The sequence below is a fragment of the Canis aureus genome, chromosome 33 (genome assembly GCF_053574225.1).
Source record: "Canis aureus isolate CA01 chromosome 33, VMU_Caureus_v.1.0, whole genome shotgun sequence".
Classification (NCBI taxonomy): domain Eukaryota; kingdom Metazoa; phylum Chordata; class Mammalia; order Carnivora; family Canidae; genus Canis; species Canis aureus.
In genome coordinates this window covers 36,566,728-36,585,019 of record NC_135643.1, presented here as the reverse complement: position 1 = coordinate 36,585,019, position 18,292 = coordinate 36,566,728, and the positions used below count along the sequence as shown (strand labels likewise).

Sequence of the window (18,292 nt, the reverse complement as noted above, 5' to 3'; positions counted from 1 at the left end):
TAATGCATAGAACTGTCAGATAACTATACTGTACACCTGAACAACACTATATGCTAATCATACTTCAATAAAAAATAAGAATACATTAAAAAGGAGACAATCCGGGGTAGCCCCAGTGGTCCAGCGGTTTAGCGCCACCTTCAGCCCCGGGGCCTGATCCAGGAGACCCGGGATCCTGTCCCATGCTGGGCTCCCTGCATGGAGCCTGCTTGTCCCTCTGCCTGTGTCTCTGCCTCTCTCTCTCTCTCTCTCATCAATAAATAAATAAAAAATATTAAAAAAAGAATATTATTTTTAAAAAGGAGACAATCCCATTTACATTTACATCAAAAAGAATAAAATACCTAGGAATACAATTAACTGAGCATGTGTAAGACCTGTATCCTGAAAAGTACAAGATATTGATGAAAGAAATTGAATATGAAACAAATGAATGGAAGGATATATCACGCTCATGGATTTGAAGAATGAATATTATTAAAATGTTCAGACCTCTTAATGTAATTTACAGATTTAATACAATACTTATCAAAACACCAATAGCATTTTTCACAGAATTAGAACAAATAGCCCTAAAATTTGTACGGAGTCACAAAAGACCCTGAATAGCCAAAGCAATCTTGAGAAAGAACAAAGGTGGAGGTATCACTCCCTCTCATTTCCAATTGTACTGCAGAGCCATAGTAAACAAAACACATTTTTATTAGCACAAAAACAGATACATAGACCAGTGGAATAAAGATTCTAGAAATAAACCTAGTAATAGCTAATATCACAAATAATAAACAACAAATGCTTACAAGGATGTGAATAAAACAGAACCCCTGTGCAATGTTGGTGAGAAAGGAAATTGGTGCAGCTACTATGAGAAAAAACTATGGAGGTTGCTCAAAAGATTAAAAATAGAACTATCATTAAGATCTAACAATTCTGCTTCTGGGTGCTATTCAAATAGATTCCCCCCACCATGTTCATTGTAAGTATTACTTACAATTGAGAGTTAGAAGCAACCCAAGTGTCCAAACAGATGAATTTAAAAAGATCTGACACACAAAGACACAGGAATATTACTTAGCCATAAAAATAAATGAAATCTTGCCATATGTGACAACATGGATAGACTTAGAGCATATTATGCTAAGTGAAATAAGAAAAAGAACAGATACAATATGATTTCAGTTATATGTAGAATATCAACACAAGTGAACAAGCAAAATAAAACCAAAGATGACTTGAAAATACAAGGAACATACTCATGGTTGCCAAAGGACACAAAAGTGGAGAATGGATGAGATAGGCCAAGGGGATTAAAAGGTAAAGATTTCCAGTTATAAATTATAAATAAATAATGTAGGGGCTCAGTCAGTTTAGCATCCGACTTGATTTCATCTCAGGTCATGATATCAGGGTCAAGAGATTGAGCCCCACAACAGGCTCCACTCTGGGCGTAGAGCCTGCTTCTCTCCCTCTCCCTCTGTCCCTCCTCCCCATCCCCCCACTCACTCTGACTCTCTAAAAGAATAAATTAATAATGATAATAATAATAATAATTAATAATAAATGGATGTAAAGTACAGCATAGGGAATATAGTCAATAACATAATGACTTTGTATAGTTACAGATGTTAAATTTATTGTGATTTTATAATGTATATAAATGTTGAATCACACCTAAAACTATTATTGTATATTAACTATACTTCAATAGAAAAAAATCTCAGTGATTCAGACATTCTATTTTCCTTGGGAAAGACTGAAAACATTTTCAATAATATGCTTCATTTTAATGTCACTTATAGTCTAACAATGGGTCAAATTATTTATGTATTTTGAAATGATTTTGGAAGAATGGGCCTCTGATAATATATATGCAGAATTACTTTCAGGCAAATGTAGACTATTTCAAATATATTAAATTTACCTTATCTTTTAATAAACATGCATTCACATTTAAGTTAATGTGGTTTTGATTACATATGACAGAAAACTACCCTGGTTCATCAATAGAGGGCAAACTGATATATTTAACTGAAAGAGTCCACGTGTTGGAGAGATGGCCTACCGGTGATCAGTCAGTTATGGCTTCAGCCTCTTTCTGCAAATCTCTCAATTCTGTCCTTGGCTTCTTTGCAATTTCAGTTTTGTCTGGAAGTAAAATGGTTGCAGTTCTTCATACAGGTATTGATATTATACAGAGAAAGAGCTATCTCTTGCAGTATTTACCAACAATCTTTAACAGAAAATACATGAAGAATCTGAAATCTCTCTAGAATACTTCTTTTTAATTGGACTGAATTGAGCACATAATTATCTGAAATAGTCCCTTGTGGAGTATGATGCCATCATCCAATTCTCTTAATCCTGAGTCCTTTCATGAATCACTAGCAAAGAAAAAAAGTCTTATCCTTAAGAGTAAGTTCTGTCTCTGGATATGGGGCAGAAACCTGCATTAAGAGGGACATGGAGGGACGCTTGAGTGGCTCAGTGGTTGAGCCTTTGGCTCAGGGTGTGATCCCTGAGTCCCGGGATTGAGTCTCACATCATGCTCCCTGCATGGGAGCCTGCTTCTCCCTCTGTCTGTTTCTCTGCCTCTCTCTCCATGTGTGTCTCATAAATGAGTGAATGAATGGATGAATGAATGATAAATAAATAAGTGAAAAGAGGGACATGGGTTGTATGGCCAGAGAGTACATAACAAAATGAAAACCGAAAAACCATTATTGAAATGGGAAATGGACACTATGCAGGGAGTGAAAGTATCTTTACAATTTCAAAAATTAAAATCATTGATCAGAGTTATCAGAATATTTTTTTGAAAGATAAACTTTTTGACTTTGAGTTACCCCTAGTAATTTCATGATGGGCTGCAATGCTTTGATGGTATTACTCTAATAACATGATGTGCATAACTATTTAATGGATATAAACAGAATATATATATAGATTATTACAAAACTGGGAAGGGTCACAAGTATATCTTTAAGAAAATATAGTGTCACATTAGGAAATATATTTGAATATTGGATCTAGTAAACCCAAATTCTTATCCAACACCAGACACTAACTAGCTTTTTTCTTCTTTTCCTCTTCTTTAAATCAGTATTTAAAATTACAGAATTCCAACCTGCAAATAAGGGTGCTAGACTCCAATTTCAAAGAAGTACAATAAAGAAATCTCAATCATTTGAATACTCCAAAACTGCAAACAAGAATGAGAAAATGAAATCCCATATACCTAATAAAATAAAATAACATGTAAAATATAAACTACATATATAAAGTGTCCTAAGATCACTGCAATTTGTCTAAGTTAAGGAAAGAGAGTACTGATCATTATTGATCTAGAGTAAGTGAGCAGAGACATGAATTTTATAGACTAGATTGGTTACTCAGGGGGGGAAAAAGACTACAATATTCCCGGTTTGGTATAATGCAAGCAGAATGTTTGGGCTGGCTATAGAAGTTGAAACTATCTGCCACTGTAAAATGACAGCACATATGGCACTAAAAGAAGATATATGTACATACACATGGCAAAGTGGCAGTGGATATGGTTCTCAGTGAAGACACAGTACACTCATTATGTTTGCAAGTAACAGCTTTTGGTATGACTAGAAAAGGGGCAACATAAAAGACAATCAGCTTTATAGCAACTATACTCCATCAGTTAAAGATAAGTAAAGGCATATTAACACACACTCCCAGGTAGATTTTGTGCCAACTGGAAAGAGATTTGTATCTAAAGTCTGAATAGTGAGTAAAGATTTTTCCACAGACAAAATGAGCTCTATTTTTGAAGCACACAAAATCATTAAGAGGATCGCATTTGATAATTAATTGCTGGGAAACAACCACAAGTCAAAAAGTTGAATTTTGAAATAAAAAAATAAGTAGAATAAAACAAGAGAGGATCTTAATTTACTGGTTCAATGTAGAATACTCTAAAAAAGTATTATATATATATAATATAATAGCATCAAAATAAACTAAAATTTTTTCATAAAATATATAGCAGTAACAAAATGAGAAAATGTATTCATTGCAGTTTATATTTGCAATAAATAAATATGGCATGTATACACACATGCTTGTGCATATATATTTGTGAATGCATATATATATATGATGAATTGAGTGACACATGATGCATAAATCCTGCAAATAGAATTTTTAAGTATTTTAAGCCATGTTTTAATAAAATTTAAAATAAACAAGTCCTAAATATTTAAAAATTGTTAGGTGAGCATGAACAATTTAAGTTCATATTAAAACAAAATAATATGAACAGATATTTCTCCAGAGAAAACATACAAGTGGTCAACAGACACATGAAAAGATGCTCAACATCACTCAGCATCAGGGAAATACAAATCGAAACTGTAAAGAGATACCACTTTACACCAGTTAAAATGGCTAAAATTAACAAGACAGGAAACAACAAATGTTGGAGAGGATGTGGAGAAAGGAGAATCCTCTTACACTGTTGGTGGGAATGCAAACTGGGTACAGCCACTCTGGGAAACAGTGTGGAGGTTCCTCAAGAAGTTAAAAATAAAACTACCCTATGATCCAGCAATTGCACTACTGGGTATTTACCCCAAAGATACAGATGTAATGAAATGAAGGGGCACCTGAACCCCAATGTTCACAGCAGCAATGTCTACAATACCCAAACTGTGGAATGAGGCCAGATGTCCTTTAACAGATGAACAGATAAAGAAGATGTAGTATATATATGCAATGGAATATTAGTCATCAGAAAGGATGAATACCTACCATTCACATTGACATGGATGAAACTGGAGGATATTATTCTGAGTGAAATAAATCAATTAGAGAAAGAGAATTATCATATGGTTTCACTTATATGTGAAATATAAGAAATAGTGTAGGGGCCCATACGGGTAGGGAGGGAAAACTGAAAGGGAAAAAAACAGAGGAAGACAAACCATGAGAGACTCATAACTCTGGGAAAGAAACTGAGGGTTGCTGAAGAGGACATGTGGGGGGGAATGGGGTAACTGGATGATGGGAATTAAGGAGGACACATTGATGGGATGAGCACTGGGTGTTATACACAACTGCTGAATTACTGAAAACTATATCTGAAACTAATTGAATTTAAATTAAGAAAAATAAAAATTACAAAGCTATAATGTTTTAAAATAAGAAATCAACTTACTGAAACTTATGAGATCTATAAATAATATTAAAAGCATCCAGCATATAAAATAAACAAAATGAAACATGGATCTAATTCATGGAAATGGGAGGAATAAAATCTTTGGAAAACTATAAGAAGGATCTTATACATAGTAGTAAACGAAACTGAGTTATAAAAAGAACGCTACTGAAAATTATCTCCCATAGTTTAAATATACTGCAGTTGGGATCCCTGGGTGGCGCAGCAGTTTGGCACCTGCCTTTGGCCCAGGGCACGATCCTGGAGACCCGGGATCGAATCCCACGTCGGGCTCCCGGGGCATGGAGCCTGCTTCTCCCTCTGCCTATGTCTCTGCCTCTCTCTCTCTCTCTCTCTCTCTGTATCATAAATAAAAATAAAAATAAAAAATAAATAAATATACTGCAGTTTATGAGTGTACCAAATGAAAAAAGAGATACATTTGCAAATCTGAGAAGACTAAACAAACCATGGAAAACAAAATTATATGTTAAATACTTGAAAATTTAAAAGAAGTGACTGATTCTCTAAGAAAACACAAATGTTAGCATTTATTAACATTAAAAATGTAAAGTTCATACTGATAAATACCTACCCAAGTAGTTCCCAAATTATCCTAATCACATGAATCCTCAGAAATACTTGGAAATTTTCTCCTGGAGATTCTGACCTAGTAAGGACGATGGGACCTTGGAATCAGTATTTTCAAAAGCACTGGTGAATATTCTGGCCAGGAATATTTGTGTATCTGTGTAAACAAAATTGCCAGGTCTACAGTTTATTGCAGATTAACTATAAATTTTTCATAACTCTGTATTTTACATGCTACATAAACTTTTCCACAGGCTGCAAAAAAGGGAAAACTTGCATTCTTTTTGTGAAACTATAACTGTTATCAAAATATGTCAGCCATGCAAAGAAAATATAAAGCAGACTAGAAAACACAAAGGTTTACTGACCATTAATAGCTGGTGACTGAGCAAAACATTTTCTGACAGTATTGTTCAGAAATATTAAATTATGGGGCAGCTGGGTGGTTCAGGTGCTGAGCACCTGCCTTTGGCTCAGGTCGTGATCCTGGGGGTTCTGGGATCTAGTCCCTCATCAGGATCCCCACAAAGAGCCTGCTTCTCCCTCTGCCTATGTCTCTGCCTCTCTCTGTGTCTCTCATAAATAAAATTTAAAAAATATTAAAATATTCCACCACTTAATATAAGAGTGACCCCTAAAGTGAACACCAAAGAAAGAAGAGGAAGGGATTAATAAAACCAGAAAATAATATATAGAAACTATTCTTTAAATAAGATGGCCTCATGCTGCAGGGGCTGGAGTTTACATTTCCTAAGAAAATCAGAGAAAAGCATTACATACCACAGTGGCACATTCCTATCAGCTTCCATGAGATTGCTTGATATCAAAAAAGGGAGACATTCACGACCTATATAGAAATTCTTCATATTATTTTTGAAATATGTGTAAAACATTAAATATTTTTATCTGGAGGAACGGTGCATCAGACTACCAATATATTTTCTTTAGTGAGTAAATGTATTTTGATTGCCACAATACAGAGAAACAGATGCAAAGGATTACTTTTAAAAGTTGATTTAGCATCTATTGTGGAGGAGATACAAACCCTTATGACTTCAAATAAATTGCTTTTGATGTTTAAAAATTAGATCAACATTAATGACAATTGGATCATTACCTTGCATCCATGGGAACTCAAGATAAAACCTTTTTCTCTGTGTTCATTACATAAAACACAAAAATGCAACCCACAGATGCCCTGACTTGCCTATTTGTTATGACCATTATCTCCAGTCTTTAAATAATTTGATTTCTTTCTGGGCATCATGACACATTTTTACCTCATCTTCCTTCCCTGTGGACATGTTAGCCTGAGTATTCATTTGTATGCTTCTTTTTCCATCAAATCCTAATCATTCTCTAAGATTCAGATATTGCTGTATTTAGAGGATTAATGTGATATTTATTATTTATGTGCACATATACTATGAATGGATGTTACATGTTAGTGCTCTTAGGTAAACAAGCCATAATTTGGTTAAAAGAAATATATATTCAGAATTTAGTGAAGGTGTTTTCATGTATTGTATCATGCAATAAGGGTGAAATTTTATGTAACATGCCATCAAACCTACATTATATAGAATATTCTTATGTAATACATGTACATACACATTTAGCAGATCTTTAAAGAGATGAAAGAGAATATTAAAAAGGACTTAGAAATGTATGTTTTTTCTAGAAGAGGAAACATAGTGTATGTATTCGTATTTTCATAAACCAGTTTGCTAACTCCAGGATTTTGTAGCTACCAGAAAAAAAATATTTGGGAAGGGGGCAAAGTTTATGGCAACAGATATATTATCTAGCTATATGTCAGATATTTATTTCTTCATATATTTATACTATACTATAGTAAACACACTTATCGTTTTTTCACTTTTGCTTGTTATTTCTATTGCCACATTGGGACTTTCTGTGTTGGCTAAAGAACATTACTTCAAAGAGAATGTCATTTATGGACTTCCAGTTATATCATTTTCTAAAAAAAGGATAACTTTAATGCTTTATAACCATATTCTATTTATTCTAAAGCTGCTAAAGCATTTTTTTCATAATAGATTGATGAATTTGAATACCCTTTTATGACATATGAGCCTGGACTAGTCTTGTAAAGAAATATTTATTTTATACAAAATAGCATATGTAATTAAATGTTACTGTGTTATGTATCATCATTATTCATTTTGTGATCACCCTTAAAATCTCTACCTAAGAAAACAGTGAAAAAAATTGGCATTTGTGCCAATTTTAACAACTTTTTTTAACAACTATTTTAAAATTTTAACATTTTAACAACTATTTTAACAACTATTTTAAAATTTCTTGCATTATAAGCCTTGGGATATATTCTTTGTCTAATTTTAAGAGCTCAGTTAATGAAAATGCTCTTATTAACCTTCAAGAGACATTGTGTAAGCACATTTGTAACAACAACAACAAAACCCAGCATTCTGTCAGTGTTGTATGAATGGCATGTCACAGTTCTTTTATACATTATAAAACAACGTTAAGCAGAGCTTATTAACATTTCTTCACAATTGTTTAGTTTGACAAGCTTGTCACAACTGCTCAGTCACCTGCTCACCTGCTGTTCATGACAAGCCTCTGACATTAATTCATAATTGCTTGGGGAAAATTAGCATTTGGCCTTTAGCAGCCAAACTCAACTAGACTTATAAAAGCTGTATTTTTTCTAGCTTTGGATAAATAAGGCCTGATAAAGAATTAGATTACATATGGAATGTATAAATGTATATCTACAATGAAGCCATAAGGGGAACACACCAAGGATTCTTCCAGATTATATAATAGAACATGATGATTTGTAAGTTCACCACAACAGATAATTTGACATGGTTAGCTTTATAATATGCCATTTGCAGATTGCACATCCAATTGTCACTTCAAAACTCCATCTTCCATTGTGAAGATTTTTTGTACAGGACATACACTTTTTTGCTGATTTTTATTTTCTGTTGTTCTCACTTGAAATTTTTACTTCTTTTAAACGTGTAATTCACATTTTCAAACTTCTGCCTCTGATTAAACATATTAATATAATCTCATAACTATTAAAATCACTATTAATATTTCATATTTAATGAACTGAAAATTAAAATTCTATAGCATAAGACAAAATTTAAAACATAAGTAGAGGCCTAAGAAATTTTGTGGGATCAAAATAATGCTAGATTAAGGTTTTCTACCTAAAAAAAATAAATGGAAATCAGCAATTTAATTTTAAGCTTCCTAATCTCAATGAAAATCAGGAAAAACAAATTGGTTTTGCACTCTCTAGGTGCTTTGAATTTCACTATCAAAGATATTAATACAATTAACCTAAAATTTTACTTTTCATATATTTACTTTGAAATTACATTTATAAATGGAAGTTAAGTTAGTTCCATTTGATCTTAAGTATAATTCAAAAATAATGTCAAAGTTGTTTTTTCTTTGCAGTGTTAACACGTTTTATTTATTTTTCTTTTTTGTTGTATTGGCTATTATCTCTAAGCCAGTGGACTTATTAGTTTGTGGGCACCTTTGTCTTTCTGATAAAGACTTACCTTCTTTGACAAAGAAAATTTTGTCTCTGTCTTTATCTTTTATTTATTATATTAAATTATAGTGACATATTAATGAAATTATTTCTTACATAAACTCAACCTGGGCACACTGTATTATACCTTTTTTTTCTATTTTTTTCTAGAGTCAGGTTAGGTAAGTGGTATTTTCTGTAAGATGATACTAATTTTTTTTTTTTTGAAAAGATGATACTAATTTTAAGTAAATTTTTAAATATATTAGCATAATGTTACCCATAAGATTTTTAATCAAGCTCGCCAGCATTGGCAGCTATGTTTTCTTATTCTTAACATTTCCTGTCTTAATATTTTATTAACTTGTATTTCTAGATGCTTGTGCTATTTTGTTTGCTAAAAAGACAAAATATTTCATCTAGTTTATATTTGCTCTCTCATTCATTATTTTTATATTTTCCTTTTATTCCTTCCATTAAATTTTTTGACTCTTAAATTGGATGTTTAGATAGCTATATATTAGCCATTCTGTAAATATGTTTCCACTCACTTTAGCTTCAATCTATATATTTTTTTAAATAGCCCTATGCCTGACGTGGGACTTGAATTCATGATGCCCAGATCAAGAGTTTCATGCTCCACTGACTGAATCAGCCAGGCATCCCTCAACCTATATTTTTTATATTAAGTATTATCATCAAGCATTATTAATTATGTCTTCTTCCATTTTTTTTAGTTGTAGGGTTTCTTTTATTTTGATATAATGGGCATCCAATATATTTATTAATATTCTGTATATTATTTATGCTCAGAGAAGGTGTTATGTATACCAGTGCTTTTTCCTTTGATTGGCTCTTTTTTATATAGTTTTTTTTTTAAGATTTTATTTATTTATTCATGACAGACACAGAGAGAGAGAGAGAGGCAGAGACACAGGCAGAAGGAGAAGCAGCCTCTGTCCAGGGAGCCCGACATGGGACTCCATCCAGGGTCTCCAGGATCACACCCCAGGCTGCAGGCATTGCTAAACTGCTGGGCCATTGGGGCTGCCCTGATTGGCGCTTGTTGCTTTACCTTGCAGATGGCCAAATTCCATATATGTAACGTTTATCTGGAAAATAATAGACCTTCTACCTGCCAGAATGGCTGGAATCAAAAAAGACAACAAATAACAAGTATTGGTGAGACTGTGGATAAAAGGGAACACTCATACACTATTTACTGGTGGGACTGTAAACTGGTATAACCTTATGGAAAATCCTATAGAGGTTCCTTTAAAGGTTAAAAATAGAACTATCATACTATCTATTAATACCATTTCTGGGTGTTTGAAGAAATAGAAAATGCTAATTTGAAAAGATTTATGCACCCTTCTGTTCATCACAGCATTATTTACAAAAGGCAAGATATGGAAGCAACTTGTGCCCATCAATAGATGAATGGATAAAGGATATTTTACGCAAAGATAGAATATTAGACTTAAAAATGAAGGAAATTCTCTTTGTGACAACATACATGGACCTAGAGAGTGTTATGGTAAGTGAAATATGTCAGACCCAGTAATACAAATAGCATATGATTTCACCCATATGTGGAATCGAAAAAACAAGTCAAACAAATCAGAAACAGACTTATATATGCAGAGAACAAAACTGATGGTTGCCGGAGAGTGTGAAATTGCATAGGTAGATGCTATAGGTGAAGAGAATTAGAAAGGGTATAATTTCATTTATAAAATAAATAAGCCACAGGGAATAAATTCCAGCATAGGGACTATAGTAATGATAAAATAATTACGTGTGATGACAAAGGGTAACTAGACTTGTTGTGGCCATTTTGTAATGTGTATAAATGTCAAATCAAATCATTTTATTATACACCTGAAACCAATATAATGTTGTACGTCACTATGCTTCAATTAAAAAAAAAAAAAGTAAAGTCTACCTTTTACTCGGTTGTGATAGAAATGTGCCGTTTTCTTTTCTTATTCTGGAAAGGGCAATTGACTGGCAGGTTCTTTGCTGCCTTCCTTGATCCATGCTGCATTCATGCCAAGCCACACTTCCCCCAGGGTGCTTCCAGGCAATGACTGAGCATGGTATCATATGCATGCAGATTCATTCTTGTATTATGTGGACCTCCTCTACTGTACAACTCTGGCTTGAGAACTGTATTCGTTGCCTATAATGATGGCCAGAAATGTGGCTCTAAACAACTGAAATTCTTTCTCAACCAGTTCTAGATGCCAGAATTTTGAAATCAGAGGCACTGAGCTGTAATCAAGGAGTCTGCAAAGGAGTGTTTTCTCTGGATGCTCTAGAGAAGAATCCATTCTTTGCTTCTTCCAGCTTCTAGTGACTGTTGGCATCTTGACACTAGTGGTTGCATCATTCCAATCAATCTCAGTCTTTGTGGTCACATTGCCTTCTTTTCTGTGTGGTCTTCTCTGTGTTAAATCTCCCTCTACCAGTCTTATAAGGACACATCTGATTGCATGCTTTTTAAAGATAATATCTACAGTTCAAGATCCTTAATTTTATTGTATCTTTTATCATATAATGTAACATCCATAGGTTCCAGGATTGGGCCTGATATTTGGGCGGGGGGGGGCATTTTCAGCATACCAAAAAGGCTCCCTTTTATCCTGGCCAAAATGTTCTTAAAGGTGTACTTCAGGATAAGACATGTCCTGTCTAGTTGTCCTTTACTACCTTACTAATTTCACAGTTAGTAGATATGCAGTGCCTTCTGAAGATTCATTCTCCACATGCCTGCTTCCTATTTTTTACCCATCACTGCCATATCCTTCTATTAATATTTTGCCTGTCTTAAATCTTCTTGGTCTTTACCATTATTCAACAATAGAACTAGTACATGAGCATGTTAACAGAGTGGCCAAAGTAGCAGAAATAAAGGTTATATATGGCCTGGAAAGCACAGATTTCCACTTATGAAGTTCAATCTAGCCACAGATACTTCTGAGTATCCAACCTGTCTGCAATGAAGCTCAATGCTGAGACAGTGATACAACACTACTACTTACTACTTGGATAGGCAAAAAATCCACTTGGCAACATTGAATACATTGGGCATTTGCTGTCATGGAAGATCCAGTATTTTGTTCTCACAAGGTCAGATACCTATTCTGAATCTAGATTTGCATTCTTAGTCCATAAAGGGTCACCCACAATCATCTGTGGGCTTATTTATGAAATGCCCAGTCCATAAGCATGAAATCCCACACAACAGAGCATCTGACCAGTGATCCACTTGACTGTGAAAGAGATGCAGGATGGTGCACTGTACAATACCTGGAATAATAGACATTCAATAAATATTAGCTAAATTAATAAATTGAACTATATGTTTTATATTCATATAATATAACAGTATGAAGAATGGTTTGGGGGATAGATAATAATAGCTATCATTTATTGAGTCCAGTCTTTAAAGTGATTATGTCATTTAATTCTGACACTATCAAAAACGGTTCCCCAATTTATAAGTGACAAAAATCAGGCACAAATAGATTATATCAACTCCTAATTCACACAGTTACTAGGTAGAATAGGTTCATAACATGATTGTTTTGACTCCTAGGCCTTTCCTTACATTTTAGAGAAAACATGATAAGCTTTAATCATGCAGAAATGCAGATCACAAAGTAGCATATGCATTTTGTGGTGAATAATCTCAATTTGAGGATATTCTTCAAAAATTCAGACTGCATCATGATGTTAGGAAGAATTATAAAGACAATAGAACAGTAGTGATAGTCCCAACATCAGAAAAGTGGGAATCTTTAAAGAACAATGAAAAATTGAAAAATATATAATTACAAAAGCAATTTAAAGTTTTAGGAATTAACTCAAGTACTTCGGTGTTAAACCATTTTTAACTATACTAAAGAGGTTTTCACTTCAGCATAATTTTCAGACTAAAATTATTTAATGTACCAGAGAAAAAATTATGTAAAGTTTCCAATTTGATAATTGCACTTTTGACAAAAACTAAAGAAGACCTAAAATTTTTCAAATGATTATATTATCTAACATTCCATCAGGTAGTATATATCTACTATACATTTAGGTATTTTCTAAACACAGCAGCAAAGATTATCTTTCATAAATTAGTTATGATCATAATTAGTGAAAAGTTTGGTTAATATATATATTTTTTCCCAAGATTGTTTCAGAACTTTTAAAATGAGTATATGTAAACACAAACACATGCACATATAAAAATATATATAAAATGCAGTTTAAAAAATTGCTATAGGGCAGCCCAGGTGGCTCAACGGTTTAGCGCCGCCTTCAGCCCAGGGTTGATCCTGGAGACCCGAGATCAAGTCCCACGTCAGGCTCCTTGCATGGAGCCTGCTTCTCCCTCCGCCTATGTCTCTGCCTCTGTCTGTCTCTCTCTCTCGTGAATAAATAAATAAACTATTTAAAAAAATTGCTATGGAGGGAACAGTGCTATTCCTTGTATATGATGCATCCATGGATACTAAAAACTAGACACATTTAGAGTTGTATCTGTACTGGATTTTCAGAGATTAAAAGGCTAAAATGTATTATTATGTAACTAAAACATTAAGTTAAATAAAATCCTTTCATATCATAAACAGAAAAAAAATCTCTATATTTTACATAAATTATATGCTTCCTAGCCCTTTTCTGTAGGCAGTGCTCTGCTGTACCAGGACAGTTTCTTTTCTCATTCAGCCTAGCATTTTTCTGCCAGTGTTTTAGAGTAATTTTCGGCATGGTCTTCTACTCTCCTCCCCTCCAGTTTTCTCAGACTGTCTTTGCTTAATACAGATACATTTGGCAGCAACCAAGCTGGCAGTTTCGCAGCAAGGTCTCTGGCATCCCTGTAGGCAGCTGCTTTGTCAACAGCAAGAAGGTGATCCAGTGCTTGCCCACTCTTCCAAGGTTTTGCCTGTACCCCATTACAAAACTTTGTCATCCAGTGACTCCAGCCTCTCACTCCCCAGTGGGGTCAGAATTGTAGGCTTAGTGAGAGGTTTGAGTTTGGTCCTTTCTTTTTAACTCTCCACCAGCCCTAAAGGTAGTGGTTCTCCTCTATTTTTATTGTCTTTTAATTCCTTAGAATTTTCTTTGCCTCATTGCGTAGTCAATGCCCTTTTACTAGTTGATTCTCACCTTAAGTTTTGCTTGTCCTGACCCCATCCTGGGCACTAATACAAAATGAAATACGATTGCTCAAAAGTGAAATTTCTTCACTTCCATTTCTAACCAAGTGTTTAAGTGACAATTTTCTCAGGGAGATTTCATCAGTGAGGTCCATTTGTTGGCTCTAGGAAAAAAATTATTAACTGGCCTTATAAGAAGGAGGACCTGTGGGTTTAACCATCTATAAAACATACCTTCTGTCGTTGCCACAACCTGCGATGTCATTCACTAGGTATTGTTTAGTTCCGTTCCTGACACCAGTATTTCAGCTTGACTGTAAGTCTGTTTCAAATATGTTTTAATGTCAGTGGAAAACAGAATTGAATTCAAGATGGATGGGAGGTATGACTTTCCCTTAAGCAATGAGATCAGGGGCTGGGTAAAAGTACATGGGAAAAGGGAAATAAATATCAAAGCTGCTGTTCCAACTCGTCGTTCAGGTGCAGACCATTTGGGGACAACATACACGGGGATTTTTGCTACGGTAGAATAAATGCATTCCATGAAAACCTTGCATTCTGCAAAATCTTAAAATACACAGGGTTTATTAGAGTAATAGGGTTGAACCAGTGCTCTTGAAACTAGCATCATTCTGTAACAGATTTAAATACACACATACAACAACAACAAACAAAATCCTTGGGACGCTGAGGCGTAAACTCGCCACCAAAGGCAGGCAGCTCATTTATGGCTTTAGACTTCCTACAGGGATGGTAAAATTACACCCCCAAAATGAAAATTAAAGTGAAAATACTGGCTTGCTGACCTCGATATAATGCAGATTGCAATGGGACCTGTAAGCATTAGGGAGGTACAAGCTGCCAGGAACCTAGAACTGCATAAAGGAGGGAGCAGTATTTATGACTTTATGAAACAATACTTTGCAAGCACTTTATCACTAAAACAACAATAAAAAGTAAAACCAGTAGCATTCCGCCCTGGGCAGTATCCATGCTTTTATTCCTTTCTTGTTGAATATTAGAATTCTATTTATGACATTCTGGCTGTCTTTATTGCAGAAAATAGTTCATACTCCAACATATGTCCATTTTAATGCACATAATTTTCCCTTTTTCTAGTCACTGCTAGGTTGTTTTAGGAACACGTGTTGTAGCAGAATGCAATGTATATGAAAGTCGATTTTTGCAAAATTCTTTGCTCAGTTACCTTTATGTGTTTGTGTTACTCCTAGACACTGGCTTATCTCAGTTGGAAGTCCGATGGTTTATACCATTAATCATTATATTTCTTTTTATACTAAGATGGGAGACTCATGGTAAAAATATAAATGCAAAATCTGATATATAAAGCACTGTGCTCTTATGAGCAGTACAAATTATGTTAGCATGTTTGTCTAATTGTCACTAAGATCAGAGACAGAATGGAATTTCAATTTTTATAAATGTTGTATCCCATGTATTTTATCCAATCTGTCACAATGAATCAATGAATAACAGATTCTATAGATTATAATTCTTGCTTGTATTGTTTTTGAATTAGAATTCCAGACTTCTAGAGCAGAATATTTATAAACTAGAAAAATACTATGAATTATTTTCCCCAATTAAGGAATAAATTGGTATATACATTATTTCTTAAAGATTTCATTTGTTTTAGAGAGAGTGTGTGTGTATACAAACCTAGGGGAGTGAGTAGGAGGTAGGGGGGAGAATTTCAAGCAAGCCTGACCCAGGGCTTAATACCATGACCCTGAGATCATGATCTGAGCTGAAACCAAGAGTCAGACATTCAAGCAACCAAGGCACCAAGGTGGCCCAAGTATATACATTATTTCTAACATAAAATGTTTTGATATACTACTCACTTTAAGCATATTTTAGTTACCTTCAAAATAATAGACAAGATAATATCTGAAATGTTGGTCTTAGATCTACAGAATTTTTGACTATCTGTAGAATACACCAGAATGAACTAATTTTGTTGGGGATTAAATAATTCTACGTTGATCATAAAAATTCAATCTTTATTAAAATAATAACACTAATAAGCTGGTTAAAGTTGGCATTTACAAATAAAATTTCATTTTATTGTGATCCCAGATTGCAATATATGTTGATAATAGTTCTTTATAAAACATTTTAATCATTGGAGAATTTTTAAAATGTGGGATAATATCAAATTTTGTTACTGTCAAATGATCCTTTATTAAATATTTTTGTTTGTAGTTCTTAACTAGCTGGGCATTCTATTGCACCACTCTCGATGTCTACGGTGTCATGACGGTGGCTGCCATCAATATTGCAGCCCTCAGATCCAGTAGTCCCCAGGATCTCTTTAAAGCTTCTAGAGAGCCCTCTGTCTAAAGATTGGTGACGCATCTGTTGGGTAATGTGAAAATATCATCAAAAGTGATATTTCCATTGTGCTTAATGTTTCTCTGCTTTTTGTCTCTTGGTAATTTCTTGAGGGCTTTGATAATCAGGGCAGAAGCAGAAGGTACCCCTTCAATCTGAATCTGTCTGTTCTGAATGGTCAATTTCACTGTAATCCTCAGACCCTTCCAATCACCAAATACTTTGGTAGTATCATCACCAATCTTTTTGGAGACAGGTCCAGGAGGCCAATCCTCAGCACCAGTGCAGATATGCACCAAGTTCTGGCCCCACACACCTCAGGTATAGAACTTTCAACTCTTTGAGGTAGAATTTAGGTGGCATGGTGGAGGCAGAATGTGCTGGATGAAACCAGATTCCGGGGCATCAAAGAGAGCTGTGTCAAAAGTCTCTGAGTCAAAAGCCAAAAGATTCAGCATCAGATAATTTCTAAATACAAGTTCATACTGGTGAACAGGTGCTATCTACAAACATACTGCTTTTTATCACTAGTACAAAAATAGTTATATAAAAATATATGCAAGATGTATATTATCTATAAAATGTTTAATAAAACCTCTTACTGAGCAAACGCTTACAGGTAAGTAGAAGAGGACACATCAGAGAATATCCCCAGGCTAACGGTAAGACAGTAATTACAATTCAGGAAGTACATTGACTGAATTCAAATTTCAGCTCCACTCATTTCTAGGACAAGTTATATATAAAATTCAATTTTCATATCTGCAACTGATAATAGTAATATCTACCTCCTGTGGCTGTTGTGAAGTTTAAGTGAATATATATAGTGCCTGATAAAGAGTACAAACCTCAATAAATGTTAGTTATTATCAATGGAATCAAATTTTTAAAAATAATAATAAGGGATCATATGAGGTGATAACTCTTGTAATTATATTGAGTGTCAAGAGTTGAATCTTAGTTTCGTGATGCATAGTAATTCTATTATTTCCATTGAGGACTCCAATTTTAACTATACAACTTTGGTTGTATCCTATCATTAAACACAGATGTTTGAATTTAAATAATATAGAAAAGACACAAGGCACAAAATATCTTATCCATATCAAATTTATTACTGTTCCTGGGGGAGTGTTTCTCAGGTTCCCAGGCTAAGACTAGATTGGTCAATTCAAACCAACAATAAAATCCCTTGCTCACTTTTTAATAGGATTGTTATGGAGTTATTGGAGTTCTTTATATCTTTTTGATAGCAACCCTTTATCAGATATATAATTTGCAAATATTTCCTTCTATTCTGTGGGCTGCCCTTTCGTTCTATTGATTGTGTCCTTTGATTCACAAAAGTTTTAAATTTTAATGTGGTACAATTTTTTTTTTGTTTTGTTGCCCATACTTTGGGAATGATTTCTTAGAAATGATAGCTAAACTAAATGCTATAAAGCTTTTCCTGTTTTATTCTAAGAG

General features: G+C 34.0%; 1 long non-coding RNA gene and 1 pseudogene across 5 annotated transcripts in view; both read right to left on the bottom strand.

Annotated features, from left to right (window-relative positions):
• LOC144304006 (uncharacterized) overlaps nucleotides 1–18,292 on the bottom strand; it is a 251,087-nt gene that overhangs the window by 51,936 nt on the left and 180,859 nt on the right. For 3 of the 5 annotated variants that reach the window (XR_013370984.1, XR_013370982.1, XR_013370979.1), the window contains exons 5-9: nucleotides 14,705–14,792; nucleotides 11,260–12,626; nucleotides 6,554–6,620; nucleotides 5,778–5,930; nucleotides 1,912–2,145 (exon numbers count right to left, since the gene is read on the bottom strand). This is a non-coding gene — a long non-coding RNA (uncharacterized LOC144304006). Of the gene's footprint in view, nucleotides 1–1,911; nucleotides 2,146–5,777; nucleotides 5,931–6,553; nucleotides 6,621–11,259; nucleotides 12,627–14,704; nucleotides 14,793–18,292 lie in introns of those variants that run through there. The other 2 variants (XR_013370980.1, XR_013370983.1) reach the window with 2 other exon arrangements.
• LOC144304272 (large ribosomal subunit protein uL11 pseudogene) lies at nucleotides 16,700–17,188 on the bottom strand (annotated as a pseudogene).